This window comes from Acipenser ruthenus, chromosome 18, assembly GCF_902713425.1.
Source record: "Acipenser ruthenus chromosome 18, fAciRut3.2 maternal haplotype, whole genome shotgun sequence".
Lineage (NCBI taxonomy): Eukaryota > Metazoa > Chordata > Actinopteri > Acipenseriformes > Acipenseridae > Acipenser > Acipenser ruthenus.
Genome location: NC_081206.1, coordinates 9856590 through 9867150, shown reverse-complemented (window position 1 = coordinate 9867150; position 10561 = coordinate 9856590).

Sequence of the window (10561 nt, the reverse complement as noted above, 5' to 3'; positions counted from 1 at the left end):
GCACGTAGAACCACCATTCAAAGTGATATAGACTCAGGGGAGCACCCCAAACCACCCCCTAAAACAGTGTGGTGGTTCACCCAAAAACTCATGTCATGACGAAAAAATTAACTTTGCCAAGCCGTCCTGGCATCTGAACCATGAAAATGGTGACTCCTTGTGTGGGGCCCCATGGCGCCCCGCCACAAAAAAAAATCAAGTTCCTAACCCCCACAGAACCCGAGATACGCCCTGTCAAAAATGTCCAAAAACTACCCTTTTCGGGGTCATATCTCCATGACCCTGGGGCCTAGAAACCGGGTTGAACTTCCTAGGGTCATGTCTGGGGGCCCTCTTTCACAGGGAGCCACCCGTTTTCAAATGCTACATTTTCAACAAATTTACACATTTTCAGCATGATGGAATGTCAAGGTTGCATTTCCAATAGCTTTTGAGCTCCAGGTTGGCAAAAAAAGTCTAAACTGGTGTCCTTTCTAGCTGGGGACACGTCGCTTGGAGGGATCGACAGGGGCCCCGAGGTGGACCTCCGTACCGATTTTCAAGTCTCGGGGACCCCCGGAACCCGAGATATAGCACCCTGAAAAATGTCTATGGGAAATCCCATTATAAAACCCCTTTGGGGCAACGCCCACCATCTGGCGGTGGGGTGGCGTATGAACCCGTGGCCGATGTTTTTCTTTAGCTAAGACTCTTGTGCACACAAAGAGTGCCCTTCTGAGTTTGTTGGCCCAGGGGTCGTGGAGATACGGGTACGATAAGAGACCACCCCCTTCCCTATGGCAAATCCCATTATAAAAACACCATCGGGGTAAGGCTCGGCCAATGGCGGTCGTGGGTCGCACGAACTCGAAGGAACCAATTTTCTTTAGCTAAGACTGTTGTGCATCTAAAGAGAGTACTAGCGAGTTTGTTGGCCCAGGATTTGTGGACTCATGGGGTACGACAGGAGTACCCCCCCCCCCCTCCCCCCCGACCGCGATTTCCTATAGCAAAATACATACAAAAAATGTCCATTATATATAAGACCTGAAGTGTGCACATTTTGTAGTGTATTTATGCAACAGAAGCACCAATTTAAGTCCATTCCAAGTGTTTTGTGATCACAGTATCAGCTTGAGTGTATCGGAGCATAGTTTTGCACCAAAAGCGAGCAGAGGCGAAACAAAGCACTATATACCCTATTCTTTAAAATATCTCTTTGCAGTGCAAATTTGAGGAACGCAACCACTTAGCAACTTGCAAATTGGTACTGCAATTTAAAGGCCTGTAGTGTCAGACTGGTAGTCCCTAACTGATTCAAGTGTTTTTGGAATGATTCCTGCAAAGACTGATTTATAAGAAAAAACAGAGATTGACAAAAAGCATTTTGCTTTATATGCAGAAACGGGCAACTACAAGAGTGTGTCAAACAAGCTGTGAATGTCCAAGGAGGCTACAGAGTACCTCTGGGTATGAATCCAGATGCTAGTAGTACCTGTTCTTAGATGTCCGAAACCACTGTATCGCTGTATAACTGTATAACCTATAAATATCACTTTTTATTGTGTATTTGAGGAACACACCAATTACAAACTTCATTTGAATTGCTGTGCTATCAGAATATCAGTGTATAACTTTGCTGGGTATTGCAGTGTATGCTGGGTATCAAAAGGCCTTCACTTTCACAAAAGGCTGTCAATTTAAAAAAGGCTGTCAAAGTTACAAAAAAATAGGTGTGCTCCTAACCCAACACTTGTCTTTTTAATTCTGTGCATCCAAATACTTGTAGTTAAAAGTTTTAAGAATTAAGATTACTGTTTGTTGTTCTGTCCTAAACCAGCAGTTTGTCACCCAGATTTATTAAATAAACAGGGTGGGGGGGGGGGGGGTCATCAGATTATTCTCCATTTTATTGTAACTGAGGTACCGTTCAGTTGAGCGAAAATTGTAAAGGGGTACTCGAGCTGAAACCTCCAGATAGAAGGGGTACAGTTTCAAAAAAGGTTGAAAACCCCTGACCTACAGTATAAACTATCAGGAATAGATAAGGGAAATGTTGACTAATACAATACAATAGGATTTATTTGAAGTTGTTGAAGGGCACTGGTCTCTTAAACCCCGAAGTTCTGATAAACCCCTACGCCTCACTATATATTGATGGACATTACATAAGCAAATGAGATGTCTTTTTTTTTTTGCTATACCATGTTCCTAAATGTTTTCTGGGGAGAGTAAAAATACATGATTCATGTACTAAGGGTTACTCTTAAATGAATTAACGGTCCAGTTCATGGTAAACTGTGCATCCATGACTTAGAAACTCGGCTGTCATCTGAGCAGAATATCTCAAAAACTGGCCTGAATTCGAAAATGCAGAATTCGGGACGTTATCTAAAAACCAGAGCAGCCCAGAAATTGGGATGTTATCAGAGCGGCCCAGAATTTGGCACGTTATCTAAAAACCAAATCGGCCCAGAATTTGGGACGTTATCTAAAAACCAAATCGGCCCAGAATTTGGGACGTTATCTAAAAACCAAAGCGGCCCAGAATTTGGGACGTTACCTGCAAACCAAATCGATTTTAGATATATGCTACTTGAAAGAAAAAAGTACACCACCACAGAAAGCCAATTCTTACATTCGTGCATAACATGATAATTTATATAAAGTAATTACCCATAGTTTGTTATATCAGTACAGCGTAATACCACATTAAATGTGAAATTGTACTGAATGGATGAAAGAATGGAAGGGTGATATCGTTTTAAGTCACGGGTCCTCTCTGAGCGCCGGGGTTGCTGTTTTATTTGCTGGAAATGTAAAACCCATTTCTGTTAATGTTGAGGAGGTTATTAAAGGACGTCTCCTTGTAGTGCGTGCAGTAATGGTGAAGACCTCACTCGTTTTTATTAACATTTATGCACCAACGGACGGTAAAGAAAGAGTTTTATTTTTAAAGGTTTTAGAGGAAACCTTTCTTAAATGTGAAGCGGATGAGTATCTTTTTCTGGGTGGAGATTTTAATTGTACAGAAAATGACAAAGAGGACAGGAATCACGTAGAACCCCACACATTATCAGCCAGAGAGATGCGCCGTATAACAGGAAAGTGTGAGTTAAAAGATCTGTGGAAAACTTTGAATATTAACAAAAGACAGTACACTTGGGTAAAAGCGAGGGGAGATTAGCTCTCTCTGGCCAGATTAGACCGTTTTTACTGTTTTAAACACCATTTTAGCACTGTAAAGTCTTGTTTTATCACCCCTACTGCTTTGTCCGATCACTGTGTTTTAATAGTAACTGTTTTAATTCCGGCAGTTAGAACGCGCAGCGCCTACTGGCATTTTAACACCCTATCAACCAATGATGCACATTTTAAAACCTGTTTTAATTTTTTCTGGCAGCAGTGGAGAAGGCAAAAGGCCAGTTTTAGTTCCCTGACACAGTGGTGGGATGTGGGGAAGGTGCAGATTCGCCAGCTCTGTCAGCAGTACACTGTGAGTGTTACAAGGGGCATCAATGAGTCAATGAGATCTTTGGAGAAGGACATTCTGGAGCTTCAGCAGGCTCTAGAGTCCACATCAAATAGTAGGCTTGTTGAGGATCTCAAAGGAAAAAAAGTGTTACTCATTGACCTGCTGGACACAAAAGCACAGGGAGCGCTAACAAGATCAAGGTTCCAGAGTGTATCGCAGGTGGACGCCCCAACCAAATATTTCTTCAGCCTGGAGAAAAAACAGGGACAGAGCAAGCTGATCCACTGCCTACGTGCGGAGGATGGGAGGGAGCTGCAGGAGCCAGGAGAGATCCGCAGGAGAGATCCGCAGGAGAGCTGTGCAGTTTTACAAAGAGCTGTTCTCCAGTCAGGTAGGAGGAGAAGACACAGCTAACACACACAATTTCCACCAAGGTCTGCCACAGGTCCTTGAAGAGGAGAGGAAGGGGCTGGAGAGAGCACTCTCTCTGCAGGAGCTCTCCGCTGCCCTCAGTGGATTGAACAACGGGAAAGCCCCTGGCATAGACGGCCTGCCCACAGAGTTCTATAAAACGTTCTGGAGTGAACTTGGGGAGGACCTCCTGGCGGTTTACAATGAAAGCCTGGCCAAAGGAGAGCTGCCACTTAGCTGCAGGAGGGCTGTGGTAACGCTGCTGCCAAAAAAGGGGGACCTGTGTGAGATAAAGAAATGGAGACCTGTCTCACTGTTATGTGTGGACTACAAGTTGCTGTCGAAGACCCTGGCCAGTCGGCTGAGGGATGTCCTGGGCTCAGTGATACACTCAGACCAGACCTACTGTGTGCCCGGCAGGTCAATCTTTGACAACATATTTTTGATTCGGGACATTTTGGAAGTCTCCAAGATATTTGGCTTAAACACTGGTCTGATTTCACTGGATCAGGAAAAGGCTTTTGACCGGGTTGAGCACCAGTATTTGTGGAGGACCATGCAGGCCTTCGGGTTCGGCCCTGTCTTCATAGCCATGACTCAGGTGCTCTATCGTGACATTCACAGTGTACTGAAGATAAACGGTGGGCTAAGTGCTCCTTTCAGAGTACAGAGGGGGGTTAGACAGGGCTGTGCACTGTCAGGCATGTTGTACTCCCTGGCCATCGAACCCCTACTCCAAGAACTGCGTCGAGGGATCAGTGGACTGTCTATACCGCACTGCCCCGGCCCCCCTGTCACAGTGTCAGCGTACGCTGACGACCTCGTGGTGATGGTCAAGGGGGAGCAGGACATCAAAATACTGCACAGCACCCTTGTAGACTTTGAGACATTGTCCTCAGCCAAAGTGAACTGGAATAAAAGCTGTGCACTGCTGCTGGGGCAGTGGGAGGACTGCGGACCCCCAGCGCTGCCTGGAGGGCTTCAATGGAGCAGGGGAGGATTCAAGTACTTGGGGGTGCACCTGGGGAACGACATCAGCGAGATAAAGAACTGGGAGGGGGTGCTGGAGGGAGTGAAGGGGCGACTGGGCAGGTGGCGCTGGCTGCTCCCGCAGCTGTCCTACAGAGGCAGAGCTCTGATTATTAACAACCTGGTGGCATCCACACTGTGGCACCGGCTGGTGTGTTTGGAACCACCGCAGGGGCTGCTGGAAGAGGTGCAGAAGGTGATGCTGGATTTCTTCTGGGACGGGTTGCACTGGCTAAGGAAAGGAGTGCTGTACCTGCCAAGGGAGAAAGGAGGTCAGGGTGTGATGGATGTGAGCAGCCGGGTCTCGGCTTTCCGACTGCAGTCAGTCCAGCGGCTGCTATATGGACCTGACTCACTGTCCTGGAGACTGCTGGCCTGCGCCCTGCTGAGGAGAGCAGGAGCGCTACAGCTGGATAAGCACCTGTTCCTAGTGGATTCCAGCCAGGTGGACCTGTCATCGATCCCCATTTTCTACAGGAGCATGCTGAGGGCCTGGTGCCTTTTGAGGGTTGAGAGAGGGGAGGAGGCCCCCACTTTGCATTGGCTTCTGGAAGAGTCAATTGTAAACAACCCGCTCCTTGCTCCTCCAAGCACTTACGCCCCTGCATTGAACCACCAGCTAATCAGAGCTCGCCTCACAAAGCTGCGCCACCTGCTGGACCTGCGGCAGGGCTGCTGGCTGAGTGCGGAAAGGCTGAGTGCTGAGCTGGGAGTGCACTCAGTACGAAGAGTGGAGAGGTTTTTGAGCCAGCTCAGATCCGCTTTGTCTCCGGAGGGACGGCTGCTTCTGAAAGAGTTGTTCCAGGGACACCCTCTCCCTGATATCCCGCCCCCGTTCCCAGGCTTGCGAGTGTCTCCTGCTTTCATGGAAGAAGCGGGGCCTCCAGGGCCGCTACTGGAAGCAGAGGGGTTGAGTGGGAGGCTTGTCTCAAGCATGGAGGGCAAAGCCCTGTACAGAGTTTGCGTGCTTGTTAAGCATCAGGCCCAGCTAACCACACTCCCTGACACACCCTGGAGAGCCAGGCTGGAAGAGGAGGAGAGTACAGTGCCAGCCTGGAGCAGCTTGTATAAACCCCCCCTCAATAAGAGAGCTGGGGATCTGCAGTGGAGGGTTTTACACATGATTGTTGCTGTTAATGCTTTTATCAGCATTATTAACCCCGGCGTGTCTGATTCCTGTCCGTTTTGTGCTCAGAGAGAGACCGTGTTTCATTGTTTTAGCGCATGCTCCCGATTAGCACCCATTTTTAGTCTTTTAGCTCAGTTTTTTACTGCCTTCAATTTAAATTTTAACATCACAGTTTTTATTTTTGGAAATGGGTATAGGAAGAAAACAAAAAGAATCGATCAGATTGTGAATTCCCTGGTGGGGCAGGCTAAGCTGGCTATTTATAAGACTAGAAAGAACAGAGTGCAGCGGGAGGGGAGTGATGATGTGCTGAGCATGTTTAAGATACTGGTGAAATGTAGGCTGAAAGTAGATTATGAGTTTTATAAAGTGTTGAAAGATCTTGGAAAATTTGAGGAATTGTGGTGTGTAAATGAGGTGCTGTGTGAATTAGAAGGAGTAAACTTACATATTAATTTTTAACATAAAGGATGGAAAAGAGGATCTGTGTTTTCATTTTTGCATGGTGGTGGGGGGAAAATAATTGTGGTTGTTTTTTGTCATTGAAAAAAAAAAAAAAAAAAAAATATATATATATATATATATATATATATATATATATATATATATATATATATATACAGTATATGTATTAATGTATTGTTTTAATAATTAATTGAAAATAAAGGAAATTGAAAAAAGTCTCTCACCTGGTGTGACAAAGAGAGAGTGAATTCTTGTTTTAGATCTCCCTTCCGACCGGTGAGGGCACTGGGGAGGAGGAGCAGGCAGAGCCACGGTGCGCAACGTCACAGACCCGGTCGGGAAGCGCAGTGGCAATCACGCATTGGCTGACGGCGGTTGCCCTCGCTGACCAATGGGGACGGGACGGGGCGTACAAAAGGGGGCGTGGCCCGGGGTTCTGTTCCTTCTGGCAAGGTACAGTGCGTGTGAGACAGAGAGAGAGAGAGAGAGAGAGAGAGAGAGAGAAACGAGCAGGGAAACAGAGGAAGGGTTTTTGAAGACGGGTCGTCTTTGCTGTGTGGACTTTTGCTAACCCATCTGTTCTTTGTATTTTAGAGCACTAACGGGACGCTCCGGGATTACGACGGCGGAGCGACTACCCGGAAGTGCTGGTTTTGTTACCCCCCGTGTTTTCCCGTTCCTGGATTACAAAAGGAAGACAGACTGTTTTTGTTGTTTGTTTATTTGGGACTGCAACCCCGTTTCTCTTTATGTTGTCGGGTTACACATCGTTGTGTACCCCGGCGGCCCTATTGTTTATTTGTCCCTATTATTTTTGAGTGCGTTTGGTAACCGGTTTTTAAGGAAATAAAACCCAAGCGCTTAATTGGAAAAGGACTGGAGTCTGTCATTTTGCACCACACCATCGGTCAACTCTGTCACACGTGGTGTCAGAAGTGGGATGGACCCAACCACTTTGTCGGCGATCCTGGAGGCGTTGGACAGCCGGAGGGAGGCTGAGGAACGGAGGAGGGAGCAGAAACATTGGGCTACCCTTCTTCCTTACCTGCTCTTCGCAGTGAGAGAGGTGCCTCAGAGCTCAACGGGATTTTCCCCCTTCGAGCTATTATATGGCCGGCAGCCACGGGGCATCCTCGACCTGTTGAGAGAAGGTTGGGAAGAACACAAGGGCTCCTCTAAAAATGTAGTGCAGCATGTGCTCCTACTGCGTGATCGCCTTGATTTAATTGGTCGACTGGCTCAGGACAATCTCAGATCGGCTCAACATCGGCAACAGCGGCATTACAATACCAATGCACGAATTCGAACCTTTCGGCCAGGAGATAAAGTAATGCTGCTTCTTCCATCATTGGAATCGAAACTGTGTGCTAAATGGCAGGGGCCATATGAGGTGATACGGGCCATAGGATTAGTGAATTATGAAATTAGACAGCCCGATCGCCGAAATAAAACAGAAATCTATCATGTCAATTTGTTAAAGCCCTGGAAGGCAAGGGAGGTCTTATTCATAGCCCCAGGCGAGATGGAGGATGACTTAGGACCCTGTATAGAGACCCCTAGCCCCAGCCAGATTTCAATGGGGAAACAGTTACTTCCAGATCAGCAAGTAGAATTGCGTAAGTTGATTGGGAAATTTGGGGATGTGTTTTCTGACGTGCCCGGCAGAACTAACCTTACCAAATATGCTGTTATTACTCCGCCAGGGGTCACTGTTCGGGAGAGGCCCTACCGGATCCCAGAAAGCCGGCGGAGTGGCGTCCAGAACGAGGTGAGGGCGATGCTTGAACTTGGGGTCATTGAGCCTTCCAGAAGCGAGTGGTGCAGTCCTATTGTTATAGTGGCCAAGAAGGACGGCACTAATCGCTTCTGTGTCGATTTTCGAAAGGTCAATGCTATCGCCAAGTTCGACGCCTACCCCATGCCTCGGATCGACGAACTTCTCGACCGACTGGGGACGGCCGGGTTTATCTCAACTTTGGACCTGACGAAGGGATATTGGCAGATCCCTTTAACCCGCGATTCATGTGAAAAAACGGCATTTTCAACTCCGGATGGTCTGTTCCATTTTAAAACCATGCCGTTTGGGTTACATGGTGCGCCCGCCGCCTTTCAGAGACTGATGGACGAGGTGTTACATCCCCATCGTGAGTATGCAGCAGCTTATATTGACGATGTGGTGATATATAGCTCCACCTGGAGAGAGCATGTAATTCGACTTACAGCCGTCCTTCAGTCTCTGAGGGCTGCCCGGCTGACAGCCAACCTAAAAAAATGTGCGTTTGCGAAATCTGAAACTCAGTACTTAGGATTTATCATGGGAAACGGACAGGTGAAACCCGTAGCCACCAAAGTCCAGGCTTTGGTGGACGCGGCGGTCCCCAAAACTAAATCCCAGGTGAGGTCACTGTTAGGATTGGCCGGTTATTACCGCCGCTTTATCCCCGAGTATGCCACCGTGGTCGATCCTCTGGTGAACCTCACTAAGAAAAGTGCGCCAAATTTAGTCAAGTGGTCAGAAGAGTGTCAGGGAGCGTTTGAGACCATTAAGCGCAAACTGTGCCAGGCTCCTGCGCTAATATTACCAGACTTTAGCAAGAGATTCCTCCTCCATACTGACGCGTCAGAGGTTGGTTTGGGGGCGGTCTTGTCCCAGAGGGTTAACGGGGTGGAGCATCCCATTCTTTACATCAGCAAAAAAATGCTTCCTAGGGAGCGCAATTACTCGGTTGTAGAGAAGGAGTGCTTGGCCATTAAATGGGCGACTCACTCCCTCAGATATTACTTACTGGGACATTCATTTGATCTAGTCACAGACCACGCCCCACTCAGATGGTTAAGCACTATGAAGGATAGCAATGCCCGGATAACTCGGTGGTATTTGGCATTGCAGCCTTACATGTATCGTATGGTACATCGTGCAGGGAAAGATCACCAAAATGCGGATTATTTTTCCCGGGAGGGGGGAGTAATGGGGTTGGTAGGTTTGGCCGAGTGTTCCTTCGGCTCCACTCTGAGCGGTGGGATATGTGACAAAGAGAGAGTGAATTCTTGTTTTAGATCTCCCTTCCGACCGGTGAGGGCACTGGGGAGGAGGAGCAGGCAGAGCCACGGTGCGCAACGTCACAGACCCGGTCGGGAAGCGCAGTGGCAATCACGCATTGGCTGACGGCGGTTGCCCTCGCTGACCAATGGGGACGGGACGGGGCGTACAAAAGGGGGCGTGGCCCGGGGTTCTGTTCCTTCTGGCAAGGTACAGTGCGTGTGAGACAGAGAGAGAGAGAGAGAGAGAGAGAGAGAGAGAAACGAGCAGGGAAACAGAGGAAGGGTTTTTGAAGACGGGTCGTCTTTGCTGTGTGGACTTTTGCTAACCCATCTGTTCTTTGTATTTTAGAGCACTAACGGGACGCTCCGGGATTACGACGGCGGAGCGACTACCCGGAAGTGCTGGTTTTGTTACCCCCCGTGTTTTCCCGTTCCTGGATTACAAAAGGAAGACAGACTGTTTTTGTTGTTTGTTTATTTGGGACTGCAACCCCGTTTCTCTTTATGTTGTCGGGTTACACATCGTTGTGTACCCCGGCGGCCCTATTGTTTATTTGTCCCTATTATTTTTGAGTGCGTTTGGTAACCGGTTTTTAAGGAAATAAAACCCAAGCGCTTAATTGGAAAAGGACTGGAGTCTGTCATTTTGCACCACACCATCGGTCAACTCTGTCACACCTGGCGAGCTGACTGTTTCTGTATGGTTGGCAATGCGAGGTTGGATTCAATTAACTCAATTCAGTTATAAACTTGCCGGTGTTGGTCAAAGGTGTGGTCTGGTGGACAAATGTATGCGTAATTAATTGTCCTACTTTTTATGACACAGAGACTGGACACAAAATTAGGGATTTGTATTTGTAATTGGTCTTTCCCCTCTCACGCTAGAGTAGTTTACGTGGGGTCAAACAAGACCAGACAAGTGAAGTTCCACTGCTATTGTGTGACATCATTGTTAGCTGGATCTGACCACGAGGAGCCTAGCCTGAAATGTATTGCTTATGCTGATCATCTTGCGCCAGCAGCACAGTCCA